This window comes from Loxodonta africana, chromosome 7 (genome assembly GCF_030014295.1).
Source record: "Loxodonta africana isolate mLoxAfr1 chromosome 7, mLoxAfr1.hap2, whole genome shotgun sequence".
In the NCBI taxonomy this organism is placed as follows: Eukaryota; Metazoa; Chordata; class Mammalia; order Proboscidea; family Elephantidae; genus Loxodonta; species Loxodonta africana.
In genome coordinates, this window is record NC_087348.1 from 83,960,425 (window position 1) to 83,968,514 (window position 8,090).

Sequence of the window (8,090 nt, forward strand, 5' to 3'; positions counted from 1 at the left end):
AGAAATACATCCTAGAGAAATAAGAGCAGTTCCATGAACAGGCATATACACACCTATGTTCATTGCAGCATTGTTTATAATAGCAAAAAGGTGGGAACAACCTAAGTGCCCATCAACAGATGAATGGATAAACAAACTATGCTACATATCCACAATGGAATACTATGCAAGGATAAAGAACAATGACAAATCTCTGAAACATCTCACAGCATGGATGAATCTGGAGGGCGTTAAGCTGGAGATTAAGTCAATCATAAAAGGACAAATAATGTATGAGACCACTATTATAAAAACTCATGAAAAGTTTTACACACAGAATGAAACAATCTTTGGTGCTACTTGGGGGGGGGTGGATGGGATGGTGAAGGAAACTAGACAATAAATAAGTAGTAACTTTCGTGAAGGGTAAGACAGTACATAATACTGGGGAAATCAGCACAACTTGACCAAGGCAAAGGCATAGAAGTTTCATAGACATATCCAAACTTCTTGAGGAACCAAGTTACTGGGTTGGCAGCTGAGGCTCATAGTCTAAGGGGACATCTAGTTCCATTGGCATAACATTGTTTATAAAGAAAATGCTCTACATTCAACTTTGATGAGTAGTGTCTGAGGTCTTAAAGGCTTATGAGCAGCCATCTGATATACATCTACTTATCCCATCCCATCTAGAGAAACAGAGAATGAAGAAAATCAGTAGGGGACAGGAAAGCTGGACAAATGGAAATGGAAATGGGGAACCTGAGGTGGACAAGGGGAGAGTGTTGATATTTTCTGGGATTGGCAACCAATATCACAAAACAATATGCATATTAGTTCTTTAATGAGTAACTAATACGCTGTGTAAAATTTCACCTAAAGCACAAAAAAGGAAAAGAACAAATAAAAATAAAATAAAAGGTGACAGCCTTGGAAACCATATGAGGCAGTTCTTCTTTGTGCTATAGGGTCACGATGAATTGGAATTGATGGCAATGGATTTATATTTATATGTATATATATATATTTATACATCTATAAATACATACATTTGCAGAACCATAAGTAGTGATACTTAGCTTCACATTCACCCTGTGACATGAGCTGAAGAGGTGCAGGTTCTGTTTTAATTATACATAATTAGTCTTTCTCCTTAAAACAGAAATAGTGTTGTATTTCACAGGGCTTCTGCCATGATTGCAGGGTTATTTCTTTGACGGAGAAAATGAACACCATTATAAGAGGAATTCTGGGATGTAAAGAGTTTGGTATGCATTATGAGAATCATGAAGTTGAAGTTCCTAAGTGGAAAACATGTGCAAGGCTAGCTATTAAAATTAAATATTCCTTGAGGGAAGAGTAAGCTAAGTCTTGTGTAGTAACTCATATAGTACTGTTAGCTGGAGTTAGGTGTAACAAAGATACCATCTTCTGTTCTGTTCCCTTATAGGAATTTGCTCATTTCTTTACTCATTCCAGTAATCACATATTGCAATCATAATCACAAATTCCTACTAAATTCTCTTGGTTCAAAGTGAAGTCCAGATTGGGCATGATGCATTTATAAGCCTTCTCCTCTACCTTACAGATACCCTGTGTCCCATGGGTATACCAGGAGCTGCTCATCATTTATGTTGAGGAGTGCTGCATGTGTTTTACAATGCCATCTAATTTGTCAGTTCAAAAACTGTGAGCACCTACACTATGCCATGAACTCTGAACGTGACAGAAGAAAGAGATGTTATGTTCTGTTTGAATATTGCTTTCCAAATGTAGGTCTTAAAGTCAGAAGCTAAGACAGAAATGTGGCGTGTCATGAACTGTAAGAGCCCATGGCAGAGAATAGGTAGGATAACTAGAATTTTCCTTACAAAAATAAAGAAGTATGTTGTTACAAAAAAGAAAAGAAAAAAAACATTACTGTTAGGACCAAGAAAACTAGATTCTGTTGTCCTGAGAATTGACTCTTGTTGGCCTGGAATATTTATCCTGTGATAGGGGCTTAACCACCTAAATCATATTACTAAAGGTTGTAATCATCGCCATTGACGACACCATTACCATCACCTTCATTGGCTGTGATCCCAGGATCAATAAAGAATATTAAAATTATTTAGTAAGTTTTGCTAAGCATTTACTTCAGGAAAATTGTTTTTTTTCTGGAAACCGAAGGTTTATATTTTGGTAGCCAAAAAAGTTGAGTTTCCCATTGCATACGACAAATTGGCATTTTGATCTGCAAGTGTAATACGAGAGTGGGTACGGAGCATGACTTCTTTTGAGTCATATTAATTTAGGGCTATAAATTAGTAGTTTCAAAATTCTGCTCATCTACCGAAGCAGACAGCAAATAATAGGCTGTATGCAGGGCCTGAAGTCTTTGAGATCATGATCTTAGATAGTTTGACCACTCCAAAAAATAAAAAAGACATATTTGAAAAACGGGAGTTCTTCAATCTCTAGTCACATTTTTGCCTCAGAAAGAAAATCTCAAAATATCACACTAAAGCATATCAAGCAATTTATTGCAATATATTTAAATAGCCTCAGTATATTTTGGTTTTGTCCTAAAACAGTTTCATGTTCCAGAGGAGCTATGCAATAGAAAACTTTGTTATTTTTTATAGTATTCTTTAATGATTAAACACTGAGCTTCCAAAAAAAAAAAAAAAAAAAGACAGATGTTGCTCAGAAACTTGCTCTGGTTGGGAAAATTATTGGGTGTAGTTCAAAACTGGAAAACACAATTTCACAAGTGTAATTACATGATTTAGTCGGCTAATCCAATTACCGACTGTGAAGTCTCAGATGTTAAAGAGGCCACTCAGCAGTTACAGTACCCAAGAGACCCTCAGATATTCCCTGTGTTGTTCTTTACAGATATTGAGGTACATACAGACATATGCTTATGTGTACACTTGTGCATGTATTCACGAGTGTGTGTGTGTGTGTGTGTATATATATACTTCTTCTCAGTTCTTATAAGCCAGTCATGATTTTTTAGCTAAGACCTAGGAATACACCCTTGGACATAAAAAGTGGGAATTCAAGATCTACCTTCTTATGTTTTCAATGTATTTGAAAAATCATGTATCTAAAAGATAAATTAAAATAGTTTAGTGGCTAAACTATATTTCTGGAATTAGAATGCCTTGTTTTAAAAACAGATTTTAAACACTCATTAATGATGCAATCGAGGGAAAGTTAATCCTTCAGCCTGACCGTAAAATAGCAATAATAAGAATTGCTTCCTTATGTAATAGTTGTGACCATTGAACTGGATAATCTATACAAAGTGCTTACAGCAGTTTTCAGGAAAATGTTTGGCACATTGTAAGCATTGAGAAATGTTTGTTATTATTATTTACTATTACTTCTATATTGCCTCTTTTCGAGGCACATGTTATGTGCTCTATTTAAATATGTTGATATTTTCTGTGTGACTGTTATAACAGCCAAGGCCAAGCATTGCTGAGAGATAAGAGAAACAAAATACTATTCTTAAGAGGCTCCTATAAAAGTGTAATCAAACCTTTTTTCAATATCGCTTCAAGAAATCTCTCTTGGAGCTTTGTTAAAGGCTGATTCACATATTTTATGTATTCATTTTTGCTTCTTCACCAATATTTTATGAGAGAGTGAGAGACAGAGAGGAAGAGAAGACTGTCAGATACCTGTTGCCATTGAGTTGATTCCGACACATAGTGATCCTATCAGTAATATAGACTAGGATAAATACGTGCTGGCAATGTGATAATGTGTACTACTTCCTTGTTAAGAGTTGGGATAATCTAGAAAAGAAAATTTCAAGTAACACAAAGACTGATTAATGTTGTTATTAAGCGCCATGGAGTCGATTCTGTCTCACAGCTAATCTATAGGGCAGAGTAGAACTGTCCCACAGAATTTCCAAGGAGCAGTTGGTGGATTTGAACTGCTGACCTTTTTGGTTAGCAGCCAAGCTTTTAACCACTGCCACTATCTTGAAATGCAAGACAGTTTTCTGTTTATTAGATGGTGTGACAGGCCTACTTGAAAACTAGAGACTACAGATTAAAGATTTTCGTGGCTTTTTTTAGATACACTATAATTTATTATACATAACTATTTTAAACTTCCTAAGAGTTTCGGTCCAAAAGCTTTGATGAACATGCCAGATAGCTTTTCCAAAGCTACTGCTTTGGATTGCAAACTTGGCCAAGCAAATTGATGTTGTTTTACTGTTCACAGAAAAATAGAGTATTAATTCTCCCCAGGCTTGTACTGAGGGTTATAGAAAGAAAAGAGAGAAATCACTTTTGTTGTTGTTTATAGTTAAGAATTTATTATTAAGCTGGAAAGACAACAATTATATACATTGTTACTTGTTGTTGTTGTTGTTGTGTTCTGTCAAGTCGATTTTGACTCATTGGTATCTCACAAGAGAGAAGAACTGCTCCTTAGGGTTTCATGGAGTGTAAACTTTACAGGAGCGGGTTGCCAGTTCTTCCTCCTGTGGAGCCATTGGCTGGGTTCGAATTGTAAACTTTTCAGCCAGCACTTAACTATTGAGTGACCAGTACTCCATATTATATACACAAAACAGTTAAAAGTTCGAAAGATATTGTGTGGTTAGAACAATTGATGATTACAAAGGAGAAAGGACTAAAATCTTGATCATCCTGATTCACACTTTTTTTTTTTTTTTTTAAAGAGAAAACAAGCATCTGGTGAAGGGAAGCGATTTGCCCACAGTCATTCAGTTATTAATAATTGATCTCGTATCATTTTATTAGTGATCTTCACTCCTTCTACTTCATCATGCCAAAAAAGAAAATAGCATTTGAATAGAATGAAGGAAAAAAAAAAAAAAACATTTTCTGCTATTGTTCACTCTACTTCTTTTCTCTCACACAACCAACTTTGGCCACCTCTCCCTAACATCCAACTCTACATCCACCCAACTTACTGCTTTTCTGTTGACTGGCATCCCAGGATTGAAAGGCTTCCACATCTGGATCTCCATCCTTTTCAGCTTCATGTACTTTCTGGCTCTGATAGGCAATGTCCTGGTTATGATAGTGGTGGCCTGGGACAGAAGCCTCCACAAGCCCATGTACCTCTTCCTAGCAATGCTGGCACTCAATGATGTCCTCCTTTGTACGGTCACAGTGCCCAAAATGCTTCTCATCTTCTGGAAGGACCTTTCTCCATCAACGTTTTCTGCCTGCCTCACACAGATGTTCTTTGTCCATGCTCTTTCCTCTCTGAATCTGCTGTTCTTCTGGCCATGGCTTTTGATTGCTATGTGGCCATCTGTGAACCACTCCACTATGTGACCCTACTTACAGGCTCTCTCACTGGCAAGGTCGGCATGGCTGTGATGGTCCAGAGTGTGGCTGTAGTCCCTCCTGGTGTCCTCTTCATTCTCCGGCTATCCTTTTGCAGAACCAATATCATCCACCACACCTACTGTGAGAACACAGGCATTGCCAAGTTGGCCTGCAATAACATTTCCCTTAATAGCATTTATGAACTCACTGCTGCTCTCCTTACCATGGGGCTGGACTTTGTCCTCATCTCTCTCTCCTACTGGCTAATCCTGAGGACAGTATTCCAACTGCCTTCAAGGGAAGCTTGGACAAAGGCCTTTGGAACCTGTGGAGCTCATATATGTGTCATCTTGATATTCTACACTCTGGCCTTCTTTTTCTTCTTTACTCATCTCTTTGGGCACCATGTGTGCAGGCATACTCTTATCCTCCTGGCAAATCTCTATTTACTGGTGCCACCTACCATGAACCCCATTGTATATGCAGTAAAAACCAAAGAGATAAGGATGTGAGTACTAGGACTCTGTAGCCATTCAAAATTACCCAAGGGAAATGAATCAACAAGGAACAGGGAATTTCAGGATTAAAAAAAAAAAAAAAAAAAGGCTTGTATATCATATCTGAATCAATCCAGGCAGACATATCCACAGAAGACCCAACTTCTGAATAGAGCTTAAAATATTCATATTTCCAAATCCTATCTTCCCAGTGTAGGGTAAACATGATGTTGAAAGGGAACTGTTCACATATCATCTAGGGATGCCTCAACATATTAAGGTAATAATCATTGAATTGTAACTGTGACAGAGTGGGAAATTCAAATACCCTTTTTGTAATCTGCTGTCTCTTCTTTTTCAATTTGTTAGGACAGGCGAAAATATAAATCTTAGAAGATTAGGGATAATATCTCATTCCAGTCTCACTATTGCATGCATGAGACGTAGAACATACAAATAATATAATAAAAAAGTAAGATACTATAATAAATATTATAATAAAAAGCCTGTTGTCATCAAGTTAATTCTGTAATTGTAACGACCTTAGTAGAATTGCCCCGTAGAGTTTCCAGAGAGCAGCTGTTGAATTGGAACTGCTGACCTTTTGGTTAGCAGCCAAACTCTTAACCACTGCACCACCCAGAGCTTGGGGAGTTTGTATTACATATAATATTATAATATATATAGTATATTATAATATTATATATAACATTATGTTTTTTATATATAATATTATAATAGATTCCTTAATTAATTACTCAATTAATGCAGATTTTTTCATGTAACAAACTCCCTGATTTGTCCTTATGTATATTACCTGTTAGTAAAATGCTGGTTTTCCTTTCCCCTCAAAAACTTTTCCTTTAGTTTCCAGAAAACATCTATTTCTTATCTCATTTAATGCCTAGTGTAACATGCGTTTGGTTATACACAATTAAAAGAGACTTTTTTTTCATTATATTACCTTGATAAATAAGAAAAATATTTCAAGAAGACATTCTGAATTATATCATGACATCCAAGGGTGAGCTGAATATTCAAGATCAGTAAGGACAAAATTCAGGCTTCTATGGGACCTCAACAATAGGCAAATGTGAACTTCTTTACAGGAGTTGATGGCACTAACCTGTCTTAGCTACAGTAACTCTGGGAAGATAAACAGAAGTGCTCCAGATTGGGTCAGATTGCTAAAACTGGATCAATCCATTTTATCCAGGATGGTGTTGTTGTTGTTAGGTTCCATCCAGTTGATTTTCAATTCACGGCAACCCCATGGGACAGATGAGAACTACCGATAGAATTTTCTAAGCTGTAACCTTTACAGGAGCACATTGCCAGGTCTTTCTCCTGTGAAGCTGCTTGTAGCATCCCTTATTATTTTGATTTAACGGGAATGAAAGTGTGTCAGGGTAATTCTTGAGAAGTGAAAATCACAGGAATAGGTCAGAACTAAGTTCACGAAATTCATGGACTCATTTATATACAGACATGTAATTTTCCTAATTTAGTTCCTCTGAAACCAACTCTTCTTTCCTGTATCTCTATAGTAACTGGGTCATACTTTCTCACCTATAAATTTATCTGCTATAATCCTGTAGTGTATAAATCCTTTTAATCTACTAGAAGACATTTACCTCTTGATTAATAAAAAAGAGAAAATATTTCGGGTCATCCAGACAATAAAATGTGTGTTATTAAAATCATGTAACAGATATATGGTCTCCGGGTTGAGCTGATTGGCATTGAGTATCTTGAAAAAACGGCCTTGCTATAATAATCTTTATAAATCTATGTGGTTGTTTCTAGAGTCTGTGTATAATCAGATGATCATCTATGACATTGTTTTTAAGACAATTATTTTTCCATTTTTTAAATTATTAGACTGAGTGGCTAAGTGAGACAATGAAGTGTTTTGTAGCAATACTTGGGATAGAAGAAAATACCAAAAACTGAGGTGACGAAGGAGACAGTGGTCTTCCCTACTGTTTTTTTCTTGCCATCAGGTTTTATTATAGAGGGTCTTCTGTAGCATTAAGATTATTAGCGCTTTACCCAAAGGATAGCATTTGACGTAAAAATAATTAAATTGTCTTTGTCTAATGACAAGGTCTTGACCAGCCAAAAAAAGAAAAATGCAGATTACTTATTTAGGCTTCTGCATCTCTTACAGATTTGACAGGAAGGGCTTTCAGAAGACAGACAGATACTCATGATTTTCTCAAACAAGGTAATATATGTAAGAGGGTCTCCTAATCTGTAAACCAACATGCAAATTAGATAGTGCTTCAATATATTACTGTCA

The 8,090-nt window shown here is 36.2% G+C and overlaps 1 pseudogene; it reads left to right on the forward strand.

The window, feature by feature from the left end:
* Positions 1–4,962: 4,962 nt before the first annotated feature.
* Positions 4,963–5,803, forward strand: LOC100661388 (olfactory receptor 52D1-like; annotated as a pseudogene).
* Positions 5,804–8,090: the final 2,287 nt, after the last annotated feature.